At 32.8% G+C, this 14663-nt stretch overlaps 1 protein-coding gene across 1 annotated transcript in view; it reads right to left on the reverse strand.

Moving 5' to 3' along the window:
• Positions 1-12878, reverse strand: part of CDase (neutral ceramidase) — a 49247-nt gene extending 36369 nt beyond the window's left edge. The window contains exon 1 of the mRNA XM_068776250.1: positions 12640-12878. The gene's annotated coding sequence lies outside the window, so the exon portion shown is untranslated. The remainder of the gene's footprint in view (positions 1-12639) is intronic.
• Between the last annotated feature and the right edge of the window lie 1785 nt (positions 12879-14663).

Consider the following 14663-nt stretch of genomic DNA (forward strand, 5'->3'; position numbering starts at 1 on the left):
ATGAATAATTATAAAAATTAAACAATAATATTAATCAATATTATTAATGGCGGTAGAATTAAAATATACAAAAAAACATTGTGACCGCTAAAACTGTGAACTTTTTTGTTGAAATTAATAATATTTTAAGGAAACTAGGTGAATTGTCAGCTTTTACAAGCATGATGCTCTTCCGGCGAAGCGAACATGACTGTATAATAGAAAGGGACCACAGCCCCGCACGACACGACTGCTGGCAAGGAAATGTCCTGTCCGATCTGGTCCACTAGGATCTGCCGCTCCAACTGCCACGCCGGGGCACCATCGCAGTGGAAGCAGTTCACTTTCGCTATAGCATCAGGTCTTCGTTAGTAAAAGCAAAATTTAACCTAACCTTTGTACAAACTTTCGATGAAGACTTTTCACTCAAATAATCTTTTCGACGGTAGACGGCAGAATCTGCACCCCATATTACATTCATACAGAGAATACGTGTTGTGTTTTGCCTTTGCGCCGCACCCACATGTTACACACGCAAACATAATAATAAGTACTATTAATATTTAAAACGCAAAGCAATAGGTCACACAATATGTACAGATGTAACTCAAAATGTGATATAAAATGTGATAAAAATGTAAACGAAAAGAAAGGAAAGAATGAAAGGTCACAGAGTAAAAGAGAAAGATAAATGTGGCATGAAAGAATAGATTGAAAGAATATGTGAAGAACGATAGGAGAGAATGGAAATAATAAATAACTATGTGAAAAAATAAATTGCCCGTAAAGTCCCTGTCCCACCAAAGATAGGGGTACGAGAGGCCCCCAATAGCGGGGGCCATAAAAAAAAATATGTACAGAAGCCCGCTGAAGTCATAAATCTCTCTAGCTAATAACAGTGCATTAATAAATACTAATAGAACAATGAGCAGATGTAACGCGACAATCGAGTACTGTGATTTACTGTCATATGTCACGGATTCGATTTCCAGGATAGGTAGACTAGTAGGAGCAGGTAGACGTGGTCAGGCCCGCACTCGGTAGACCGATGACAGTGTGGCAATCTTTGAAAGAGACTTATGTTACATCAAAATAAGAAATAACTTCTAAATTAGCGCGAAGATACATTAGATATGAATGACCTTATCACCTTATCAGTCGTACTGATAACATTGTTAATCAATATTGATTAATAGCATCCAAGTTGTTTCTACTGATATTCAAATTTAGAAAATCTTTATTGGTACGAATTTACATTTTTATATCGTCAGCAGTTTTAACCCTTAAATGCATAATGATATAAAACTGCAAAATACTACTTAAACGTAAAATGAGTACTAAACTTAAAAGTAAATGCACAGTGTTGTATATGTAGATACTTATAGTACACTTGTAGTTTTTAAAAAAATAAGTATTAAAAATTTATATACATTTTTTTCTATTTTCCCTGCATTTTAGTGTACTTATCTGCATGGTAAATATTTTTTTAAAGTATAAATATAAGCCATGCATTTAAGGATTAATATCATAAAAGCTAAGGAGAGCTGGCCAGAAAGAAATGCTATTTTCAAATGATATTTACCAATCCTTCGTGTGTACATTATAATATAAATCATGTATATGAGTTAACGAAAGACTTCTTTTTTAAAAAGTTATACAGAATTGTACAATACTCGGCGATAAATATTGTACAATCGACCTTTGGAAAGAGACAATCGGCTTATTTCGGCTTTGTAGACCACTATCTCTGTCCCACACTATCTTTGTGACGTTTTGTCAATTGTTGTTTTTTGTGCGACATATATAAATACACACTAATATATATATATATATATATATATATATATATATATATATATATATATATATATATATATATATATAAATATTATATATATATATATATATATATACATATATATACATATTTACTCCTTTAAAGCTTTTTTACACCTAAAAAATCACCCAATAAACAAGGAATTTCCCCAGTTCTTCCAGAACTTTCAAGAAGGTGCCTTACCGTCTTCACCGTCATCAGCGCTAGACGCCTACACCAAGGCATAGATATCCCCCAAAATCGCCACGATGACAGGTCTTTCTTTGACTGCTTTATCTTTATATAGCCCCCGCAATCTACTTCACGGACCCTTCCGCTCCGTGAACTCAGTACCGATGAAGCTGTAAAAGCCTTAGGGCTAACAGCATTAACATCTTCAGAAATAATACAGCCCCTCTACTGGGGACCTCTTGTACTACCCCAATCCTGAGTAGACAGTTATTTATGCTCTTTTTCTATCTTAATGTTCTATCTAATTAATTCCTCTTTCGTTCTTCACAATCTTTCATTCCATTTCATTCATTGCATTCCTTTCATACATTCGCTTCATTTACGCCGCCTTCCCTCAACAAATAACTACAACACTACAAGTGCTACATACATAGTAGACATAGTACTACACTACAAGTAGCATTTTGTTTATTCGGTTCATTTTCATTTCTTTTGCTTTATTATATAATTTATATATTTTAAATTGTGTTTATTTACTTCTTAATTTTTATTTTCTTAACACTATATCACAGTTCGTTCCTGTATATTTTTTTGTTATATTCATTCTTTTTGTTTCTCTTTGTACTTATTTATATAACCATTCAGCAGTACTCTAGAAAGGTCCCGTGACTATCTTGGCTGTCCATCAGCGAGGCGATGGTATTGTCACTTTGACTGCATCCAAGGACTTCCGACCTTGATAATATTGTCGGTCCAACTAATGTTGGTACTTGAAAGATTTTTTCAGGAAGAAATTTATATACATTTTTGATCTAATTATAATGAAAAATTATATATACCAGTTTAGATTATTAAATTGGGTCGCACAAGTTTGAGAACCATTGACTTTAAAGGTACTTAAAATATGGAAAACTAAGTCAAGGCCGCGGCATTCGTGTCATGCAAAACTTGCACAGTTCCTTCACCTCTTGCAGAAGTTTAATCGAATCGCCTCTCAAGCAAAAATAAACTTTATTGTTAATACCATATGATTTAAATTGTGTAATCACAGAATCAGTTCACACAACTTTGAAGCTTATTACGAAAAATATTACTATAATCTTTTCGTTAAAAATCAGAGGCATAAACCAGTTAAAATGTTTGGTAAGCAGTACTGTGCCAGATATAAACGGCTTATTTATGAATAAACATAAATAGTAAACATATCTAATATATAAAATTCTCGTGTCACGGTGTTCGAACTTGAACTAATCCGAAACGGCTTGACCGATTTTTACCAAATTATACATGCGTATTCAGTATGTCTGAGAATCGGCTACTATCTATTTTCTATACCCCTAAGTGATAAAGGTTGTTCACACTTAATTTTTTTTTAACGAAATTTTTTGTTTTTATTTTATTATGATACAGCATACAAAAATACATACAAACCTAAATTTTCACCCCTCTACGATCAACCCTTATCTTACATTTGTTAATTAAAAACTTTATATTTTTTTGCAAAATAACGTTTGCGGAATCAGCTAGTTGTTTTATAAATAATGCGTCATTTTATTAAAGCTGTACCACCGAAATTACTTATATATTTTACAAAAAAAGAACTGTGCGGAATTTATAACTTATAAGCTTGAGATTCCCTAAAAGCTGGCATTGTTACCTAGAGTTTGAAAGCCTTAGATTGTCTGTCAGTTTATATCCTGGCTCTGTGGTATTCTAACATATTAATGTAGTGTTTTGTAGTGTGAAAAGTTAAAAAGGTGTTCTATATGTATGTATGTGTGTAAGTACCACAAACCTTTAACAGAGTCAAACACACACACACACAAACACATATATATATATATATATATATATATATTTGAGTATGTGTGTATCTTAATTTAAATACAAGTGGAATAGATAGAATACCAATAGCTTTAACACCTTTAAAGATATAAATTCCGCAGTTCTTTTTTCGTAACGTCAATAGAGAAATAATTTCTTATAAATAAATATAAAATTTTTTCATAAATTCACACATATATAATGACAGATATATGAAAATAAAAAAAAATATTAATAAACTTCTATCTCCTAAATTTCGAATTTACGAAGTCAACAAATATTTCATGGGTCTGAATGTACATATATATATAATAAAGTTCTCTAACATACCTTAGTTTAAAATCTAAAATTAAAATATTACTATAAAATAAATCTATTCGAGTGTTTTTAGTTGATCGAAATGTATGGAACTTGGTCAATTGACACATATACTTGTTTAATATTATAATGTACACATTATACATAATTAAATTTCATTTAAAAACAGTGACTTTTAAATTTAACCGCCACTTCTTAACAGATCTGCATTCCGGGCTGTTGGTAGCTTAATATAAATTAAAATATTTGACAATTCAAAAGTAAGTACCTACCTGAAATACAAAACACTAAACAGATATAACAGACATCTATTGTTACTCCCTTATCGTCAATAACTTCTTTTATGTAAGAGTGTTCCCCTATTGACCACGTTTCTTTTATATTTATTTCTACGAAGAACACAATGGACCTTTTTACATTCGTTTTTTTTTGTGCGGTGGAGAAGAAATCAAGGAACAGCTCGTACCCCTCAAGATAACTAGCATATTAAAATAAATTAAAAATAAATTCGCCTTAACAAAAACATATATACACAATAGAGAATAATTCGTAATCTGTAATTTCGTCTCGTTATTCGGTGAAATATAAAAGCAGTTGTCGGCCTTCATTCTCCGCTATAGTATAATGATATTTAATCTTGTCGTATAATATTTTTTGTAATGCAAATGAATGCTGTGAGAACGATAAAAAATATGAACGATCAAAGAAGGAAACAAGAGAGATATTGTAAAGGATGAGAGAGAGAGAAAACAGATACTTTGTAAAGGATGAGAGAGAGAGAAAACAGAGATATTGCAAAGGATGAGAGAGAGAGAATACAGAGACATTGTAAAGGACGAGAGAGAAAACAGAGACATTGTAAAGGATGAGAGAGAGAGAAAACAGAGACATTGCAAAGGATGAGAGAGAGAGAATACAGAGACATTGTAAAGGATGAGAGAGAGAGAGAAAACAGAGACATTGTAAAGGATGAGAGAAAGAAGAGAGACATTGTAAATGATGAAAGAGAGAGGTTGAAAATAGAAAGATTTACATCCCTGTCCCAAAAACATAATGGAGGAAAGATGGAGCAAACTTATCCAAATGAAAGGTATCTTTCTTTAAAAGTTTTCTGAAAAGTTGACTAAGTTCACTCGTCTTCTATAAATCTCTTATAATAGCCAGCTAATCCAAAAAATTTGATGTTTTTCAGGTTTATTGGAAGTGGATAATAAGTGGATCCGGTTTCACGCCAACCTGCGTAGTCAAACACATGGCTTTATGTTCTCTTTTCTGCTTTTGCTCCTTCTTCTTTAATAACACCTTTTATTATTTAGGTTTATTTGTAGGGCGATTACATAAAATTTAAGAACAAAAATGAATTAATCACACCAACCTTGGTAACAAGGGCATTGCAATCTTTCTCTCGAATTTAAATTATGTATATAAAAAACGAGAACATGTCTGTAGTAAGAGTTTTTTAAAGTTGATTAAACAAGTTGATTCTAATTCCAAAAAAATTATCGTCAATTATTTCAAGATTGTAAGTAATAAGCTACCATTGGCACGGTACATGATCTGCTAAGAGTCGGCCAGAAATTCAACAGGAGATCTGTTTAAAATGAAATTTAACAATTTTTGAGGTATAAATAATATCAACCATGTAAATGAGTCAACAAACCAATTTTTACTTCGATCAACTAAAAACTAAATAAGAAAAGGACCAATATGTAGCCACTTCCGCACATGCAGTGGTAGTCGTGCAACAAAGTGCACCGCCCGCCAGCCCGCTGATAAATGCGCATGCGGCAAACAATGCGAATTACACACTCGACACGTGTTTCACCCCTCCACGGGGCATCTTCAGAAGTTATGTTACACCGATTAGTGCCAAACACAGCACTCTGTGTGGAAGTGGCTAAATATTGGTCCTTTTCTCACTTAGGATGGACTTCCGCAAGGTAACACCTGATTCCATTAAATATTTAAAAAACAACTAAAAACTATTGGATGGTTTAATAACATTTATTTAATGTCTTTTTAATTTTAGATTTAAAAGTAAAGAATAGAACGTCTGTGATATCTTCTGGATTTTTTTTTATATAAGCGTATATTAGACACATACTGCATGCGTAAATATATTACTCTTAAGTTCTGTTTTGATCTGAAACGAAAAGATTTGCTTTGAAACTTCGGAGGTTGTATTCTCCTAACTATCAGAAGAAGGTTTTGATGACGGACTCTCGGTAATCCTCTGCACCTATGTCCTGGGCTCGCGATGCTTGGTTTCGGTTGATATTGTTACCCCGTAGGCTTTTACAGCCTCATCGGACCTGAGTTCACGGAGCGGAAGGTTCCGTGAACTTTTGGGCTCGCGGTGACGCCAGAGATAACAAATGTAGGACTAATCTGCCCTAAGAAGTTGCGGCAATAAGCCATCGCCATAAAATACGGTACTGTACGGCTTTCCCATAGTTGGACAAAAGGCGTCAAAGAACGCGCTTTTTAACAGGTAGTGGCGTTCCATCCTTACAATGAACCCGTAACAAAAAAGTACCCTATGTAGGATTTTTTACGAGATATAAAAATGAAGGCCCCGGGCTTATCCAAATAATTGGTTCTTGAAAGTGAAGTGTGAATATTATAAATTTTTGAGTGAAGGGATATAAAATAAAAATATGAATTGGCGACTGTCTGGGTCATATAAAACCTATTTATATTTCTATTTGTTTTTGATACTTTTTATATCGACAGTTTGTCTCGCGATGCAGTTTTGGCTTGTTCGTTTGATATCAGTCTATTGTTACGTATTATTTTACTACTATCTAGTTTTGTAAAATTATATTTAAATTATCAGCACTATCAAACAAAATTTATTTAATCTATTTATCCACACGCTCACTAACATTTTTCGTCTGTTGACGAGCGTGTGGACTGTATAAACTGTGTTTCTCTTGTCTACTGCTCGCCATTTTATTAAATTCAATTACAAAAATAAAATGATTCCTACCAAGTTTATACATATAAGAACCATAACTGCCCCTGCTAGTGGAATTTCGTATCGTGTATTATCGTGTTTGCATATGTTTATTTGAAAAAATATTAACAACATATTTTGAGTTTAAGTACATGAAGAATCAGTTGAGGCACCGGTTTCCATGTTCTGGACTACCATTGATAGAAGTCCATATCAACCCGAATATGTCCAAGGAGCCCTCTAGTTCGGACGCGAACCGTCACCTTGGCGCATACACGGGAATTTTTTCTAGATTGTTCGAATTTAATATTCTAAATTTAAATCAACGACTCCTTGTTGTTTTTCCTCACAAATATACAGCATAGTCAATCAAAAGCATGTCCTCCTAATTGAAAACAATTATCTTATCAAACGCAATTACTGGAACATAATCAAGTCAGTTCAATTAAAATACCTCGCAGCAAATGAACATGACATTTGTTAAACTTTTTTTTCGTTCGGGATATGCACTGTTGCCTTATTGGTAGCTGAAGGGTAGGGGAAGGCCCCTAGTTTAAACCTAGTTTATGTATCTCAGCTTTTTGGCTTTGGCTTTCAATATGCAATATTACCTGATTCGAAAGCTATAGCTCTTAGATCACTTAGCATCTCACTTGGGCAATAAGTAATATGCATTTAACATTCCTACTCAAGTTGGCACACATTGGTATCGCTTCAGAAAGAGTTAGCACTGGAAGAAGCAATAGAAGGAACTTTAATATCTAATGTATTCAGGCGTTATTTTGCGAAAGTCCATCCTAAGTAAGAAAGGGACAAATATTTAGCCACTTCCGCACATGCAGTGGTAATCGTGCAATAAAATGCACCGCCCGCCAGCCCGCTGATAAATGCGTATGCGGCAAATAATGCGAATCACACAACCGCCACCGCCAAATCACTCAACACGTGTTTCCCCCCTCCACGGGGTATCTTCAGGAGTTATGTTACACCGATTAGTGCCAAACACAGAGTCAGAGATTGCAACCTGGGAATAGAATCCGAGGCCTTCGGTGTGCAAACAAAATTAACGATATTTAATATCGAGGTAACACTACAATGATTTACATATCAAGAAGCATCGGCTTAAGTTATTTGCATAGATTTCGTAACGCATTATGGATGACCTCTACGTTTGAATAACTTCAATCTTAAGTTATAACTTGTTTCATAGTACATAATCGTAACGAAAGAATATTTGGTTTCTCATTTCGTTCTGATATATCAGTCTGCTGATTGTAACCTTTTGTTACGTATGATAAATGAGGTTTATGAACGATAAATAATTTAAAAGTAAATATAAATAATAAAATATTTTAAACATAGAAGTACAGCCTTCTAGTTACACATTGGAACTGCCGCCATTTATTTTCGAATGATTTATTTCCGCCATTTTTTTGGAGAGTTACAAAAGTTTCTGGTTTTGAAATATCTCGTGTCCCAATTCGTGGTGGAATTTTAATAAGTGACAATCCAGAGTCCACCACGAAGTTCGATATGGCTTTTCTGGTAAATATTTCTCGTTGTGACTTCAACCCTCGATCATAATAGATGTATGCTTTCCTGGAGTTTCTTCAGGTACTTCTTCTCCCAGTTTTAACGGTTTTCGAAACATTAGTACCCGGCGATAAATATTGCTCATTGAACTTTGGTAAGAGACAATCGGGTAAATTCGGCTTCGTAGAGTACTATCTCTGTCCCACACTACCTATGTGACGTTTTGTCAGTCGTTGTATTTCGTGCTGTCTCACGCTGTCTCTCACTCGAAAGACTTCGGTTCGATTCCGAATGCTGGTAGAGTAAACAGATTAGTGTGGACAATATCGCTTCATTGATCAAGACCGGCGTTCCCCGCGTAGATGTCCACTACAGGGCATAGATCTTCCCTTAAGATATCTTTGGGGAGAATTAACATATTTGGCAATTGCAGTGTGGTATTATGGTACGCAGAGAAAGCTGCTATGCTCAAGAAACTTATTTCTGAGCAGTGGTAATCCTATATAATTAATGCTCAAAGTGTGAACTATATAAGATCGTATTCTAGGAATTGAACCAGCGACATACGATCGCAAGTTTCAATCCTGCACCGCTGGGCTACAAGTGCTCAATGGGTTTATATTAATACACTGTAATCATTATTATTTTATAGCTACGTTGAAATAAGGCAGTGCTTCCCAAAGTGGGGCTGGATTGTTTTTTTTTGTTGGCCTCGGTTATTGGGGACCTGTCGTTCCACACTCTATTTTGTTGGGAACAGGGTTTTGTAGGGGCAATAATTTTTTTTAGTTTTCTTTTTATTTTACAGTTTCTTCTTTCTCTCTTTAACATTTGCTCTATTACATTTTTCATTTATCTCTATTCCTTTTATTCGTCACCTTCCATCCTATCCTTAGTCACTACAGTCTAACTCAATTTTATTGTTACAATGTATTACATTTTTACTTAGATTATTTATATATACATTTTCTACAGTTTTATCTTTAGTTTTTTGTAATTAGATCGTTAAGGGCGGCAATTGGAAAATGGACTTACCACGAGTTTTAATATAAAATTATACATGTTATAGGGAGGCAGAAAAATTTTAAGATGGGGCAACACTGAATTAAAGGAGTTAAAGTTGCTTATACTTAGAAACAAGTGACATGAGAAATGCCATACGTAATACGTATTTGTTTATAGTCCAAGGAACGCACTTGTACTGCGTGCATATGATTTGTAAAGGTAAAAGAGGTTCTATTTACAAAAAAACTTTTTAATAATTTTTGATTTTAAATTCATAATTGGTTACGTGATGATACTGGTTGACTGGTGGTTACAAAATAAAAAAATATATAACTTCATAGAAATCAAAAATCGAATAATTCAATTTGAATTTACATAATTATTTTTGGTGTTAAAATATGGGGATTGCAAAAAATATGCAAATGTCGCAACAATATGAACAATACCAGAATTAAACTGATCAATTCTTTAATTATCTCAATTTTTTATAATTGTAATGGAATAGGCAATTGTCTTCCATCTCACCTGATGGAAAGTGTACATAGAGACGAAGGTAGTACACGCCCGTCCAAAAGGAACCTGTTCACTCTACTCTAAAAGGCTTTAGAGTTCAACTGGTCAGGCAAAATAGACCCAGGTAGTTCATTCCAAATCTTGGCGACTCTCACAAAAAACGAGCTGTCAAACCGTTTAGTTCGACTTTTGGGTATGTCAACAACGTATGGATGAAACTTTTGCCTGCGCCTAGTAGTCAGATTAAGGTATGGAGATGGCTCAATCAGTTATCAGAAAAGAGCCTTGAGCACTCTCCAAAGTGTATCCTATAAAAAACCGATAAGCTGGCAACTCGACGACGATGCTCAAGGATGTGTAGTCTGCTATTTGAGAGCTTTTCATTGTTAATTAACCTACGGGCTCTTCGGCCAACTGAGTCCAAAGTTTCCAGATGATATTTAGCTGCACCGTCCAAGAGGTGACTGCAGTACTCCATGCGGGATCGAACTTGGGCAGTGTAAAAATTGAGCAGCTGTTCAGAGCTAAAGTACCGCCTAATTATTATGGTACTGTATTCTGATACGTGTCAGAAACCTTAGAGTCAGGACCTTAAAGAAGGCCGATCGAGATGGTAAAATCATCACGATAGCTGTATTTTATTATTTATTACATTTATATAAATAATATATGTATATATATAAATATATATTATGGTATATTCATATATAATTATATTATGTAGTAATCATAAGTGTATTAATAATATGTTTTATGTGATTATTTTCCTTCTCAATTTGATTTTACCTTTTTATTTCATGTTTCGTGTTTTATAATATTAACTAGTTTCACCTAATTTATCTCTGCAACTGGCAGAAAATGCATTCGAGATTAAGTTCGCTCTTATACAAAAAAATGTATAAAAAGAATATATGTGGTGCTGGGGGAAGATATTGCATTTCACATCCACGAATCAATTATACGCAGTATTAAAATCAAAACAAATATTTTTTTATTTATCTGTACTGAATATTTATGTTTTTTCACCACATATAAAGGACAGACGGTCAGACACAATCTCGAACGACTAACGGTGATTAGAAAAGTAGAGAGCAAACATCAGGAGGTCCTAGTCCCTTTAGATCATCATCACCATTGCAGCCGTAAGACATAGCCCCCACCTCATATTTCCAATAAGACAATGAGATTCTTCCTAGAGACAGGTCTTGAGGTAGTAACAACACGGAATCCGAAATAGTAAAGTTATTAAAATAGATTCATTAATATTAAAAAAAATTGTTAAATAAATCCGTGATAAATTTGATGTACACGAGTAAATAATTCAACCAATTAAAACTGTGGTAGTAATGGATAATTGAAGTGTTTGAGGATGTACGAAAGGAATGGAATGATTGAGAAAGGAAGATGGAGAAAGGAATTGTAGAATGATAGAAGGAGGAAAAAAAGATATTGTGTACTATGGAAGACGAGAACGAAAATAAAAATTCAAGTGAAAAATTTATTAAGAAATACAAAACCCTGTTCCCAATTAAATAGGGGGTGGAAGGAGAGGTCCCCAATAGCGGGGGCCATATAAATAAAAAAGTGTGTATATTTATTCGTGTTTCGCCTGTATTTAACAAGAAAAAAAAGTTCTGTGGAATTCCCCTTTTTGGACCGCTGACGATGACGTGATGCTATCCCGTCTTCGTTTGCGTCTCCTCTCCAGGACTTTAAGGTCCAAGTGGCCACATAGCGTTCTACGCGCTATCTAGGCTGCCCACAGCCACTTCAAATTGCCAACCTGGACCATGTCAATTACATTCGTATACGTATCTCCTTATTCATGATTCAATGTCATAGAAAAATCCCGAATAAAGCCCTCTCCATGGTTAGTTGACCAGATATGTATAATGTTTATTCAAGATATAATATTTTATACGTATCAATACAAATGCCGTGTACTTTATCTATAACTTTTATGAACTTCTTTAACATTACTTTAATTACGTAATTAAAAACAAATTAATTTTTATTAAAAAAAGCTTAATTAAAAACTATTTAATGGTTATTTATGACCTAATAACACCATCTCTTTATTAACGTTTTATTTCATCAAACATTTTTAAACACTATGTTAATAAAAGTTTTAAAAAACAAAGATTATTGAAGATTAAAGTGAATTTTAAATCATAAATTTAAAATAAAATCGAAAAGGAACGAATTAGACGCATAAAGATATGAAATTAAAACTTGTATATTTCAAAATAAGAATCCTATAGAGCTTTCTCAATTATAAACAAGCTTACTCATTCCATTCAAGGTTATATATTTGCGTTTAACTAACTCTCTTTTATCCCATGTGATATATATACGTATATTATAAATTTGCACAATTTTTGTTTGACTTCTTTGTCCAATTTATTATTAATTTATTTTGAAATATTTAATGGAAACCTGCACAAAATTTACATTATAACTTTTAAATATGTTTTTGTATTAAATAATAATAATCAATACTCACTTTATGAAATATTACTGGTAATTCGTTTAGCTCGCAAATTGGATCAATTACTGCGAGAAAGATTCAAGTTCAGTTCACAAATCGTAAGTGTTTTACATTTTTACACTAAAAACACATCACAGTTAGCAAAGAAATAACGTCTGTAAACAATTTGCAATATATTAAAAACTTCTATACTATCATTTGTAATTTTTTACATACGATTTTACGTTCGAATTCTTGTAAAATAATATAAGAGAAACACGTAATATACAAGCTGAGTTCACGAGTAAACTGACGCAGTAGGACTCCGATGTTACTTGTTGAATCATTGAACCCGACCAATTTCAGTATGTCACGATCACAAAGCGATATAAAGCAAATTAAGGTGCACTTGAAAATGGTCACATTGTCAACTGTCATATTAATGACCCGTATTATTTTAACAAAGACGTTAGCAATTTGTTTGAATTTAGAAATGATAAACAAATCAAATCGATTTAATTTTACATTGGTTTTAAAAAATCGATATATTCAATTATACTATGGAATTTTAAAATTTTAATGCGACTTATTTTAACAATATTAAAAATGTATATTTTAATGATAATTATAGTTTAATTTAAATTGTATTTAAGAGAAAATTTCTCCGCTTAGAGAATTTCTCTGAGTTGCAGTCGCATAAAACTGGCTATACTAGTTTTTCGAATAAAATTATTTATTAAAATTTACTATATTAATAAATTATGTTCAAATACGATTGAAATATGTGAGCGTATATAATATGTTTATATTCGATAGTTCAATTCTTACATAAAATAATTTTTAATTATATAAAATTAAATATATGCAGCATTATTTATAAACATGTACAAAGAGGTTTAATACAAATATATTTTACTTGTAATAAGTAGATCAGATAAAACAACCTTGAAAGTGCCGACAAAGTATAACGAAGAGAATTGAATACGCAGTATCATGTCGTCACGTTCAATTTATGCATTGACAAAATCAGCAAAAAATATCATAACTAGACTATGAATTATAATAATACTTGTAGATTTTGAAGAATAGTAAATATTTTATTAATCAGCTAAAAATTATTACCTCATATATGATCGAAAATCGATTTAGATTTAAACTTTTTTTTTGTAAACTTCAAAAATCGTGATGCCAAAATTATAGAAGACAAAAAACCGGATGAGATAAAATATGTAACTGCCACAATCTATTAAAAATCAATAAATTGTTATTTCTCGAATCTTACACTAAGCAAAGAGAGAATATTCATTTTGTTGATAGACGATGTACTTCAAGTAACTTTTAAAGTACAAGACACAACTTTGACATATGTCAACATAATGAGCCACACGCAGCTTGGGGAACCCTTTATGAAATTGTTTCCGCAGGCTTTAAAATACAACATAAATGTTATCTGGATAATTGTTATTTAGGGTAGAATGAATGGTTCAAGACCAAGAGAACGCAACAAAATATGATGAACGAATCGAGTGAAAGTCCTCGCTAAACCAGAAAGCGAGAAATGGCGGGAAAAACGAGCTCTACAACATTCATCTTTTCCCGCCATTTCGGCTCATTACTTCATCTCTGCTATTTTAAAACCACACGCTTACAAAGAATTAAAATGTAATTATTTTGAGTATTTAATTTCTTTTTATTTTATAACTTAAATCATTATGTATTAGGGGGACCGGAAAGTATTGTCGTTTCTGTCGACATCTTTTACAGAAAAAGGCATTGATTTTGTATACCAGATGACAAAAAGTTGTTGTTAACGAAGGCGAATATATTTTTGATTAGAAATAAAAACTTGTATAAAAATGTAGTTATGTGAATTTATTTTAAGAAAGCGACATTACTTACCGGTTCCCCTAATTGTTAAAAAGCTACACAAAAAAGTTGCTATAATATTTAGTGGAACTAAATTCGATGTCGCAACGACTTCCGATCAATATTCTAATAAGATTTTATGAATAAGTTCTCTTATCGTCGTCATCACGTCAGCTGATAGGCCACCAATGCAA

This window comes from Battus philenor, unplaced genomic scaffold (genome assembly GCF_028537555.1).
Source record: "Battus philenor isolate CCGP_79_NKW_IND1 unplaced genomic scaffold, ilBatPhil1.0.hap1 SCAF_12, whole genome shotgun sequence".
Taxonomy (NCBI): Eukaryota; Metazoa; Arthropoda; class Insecta; order Lepidoptera; family Papilionidae; genus Battus; species Battus philenor.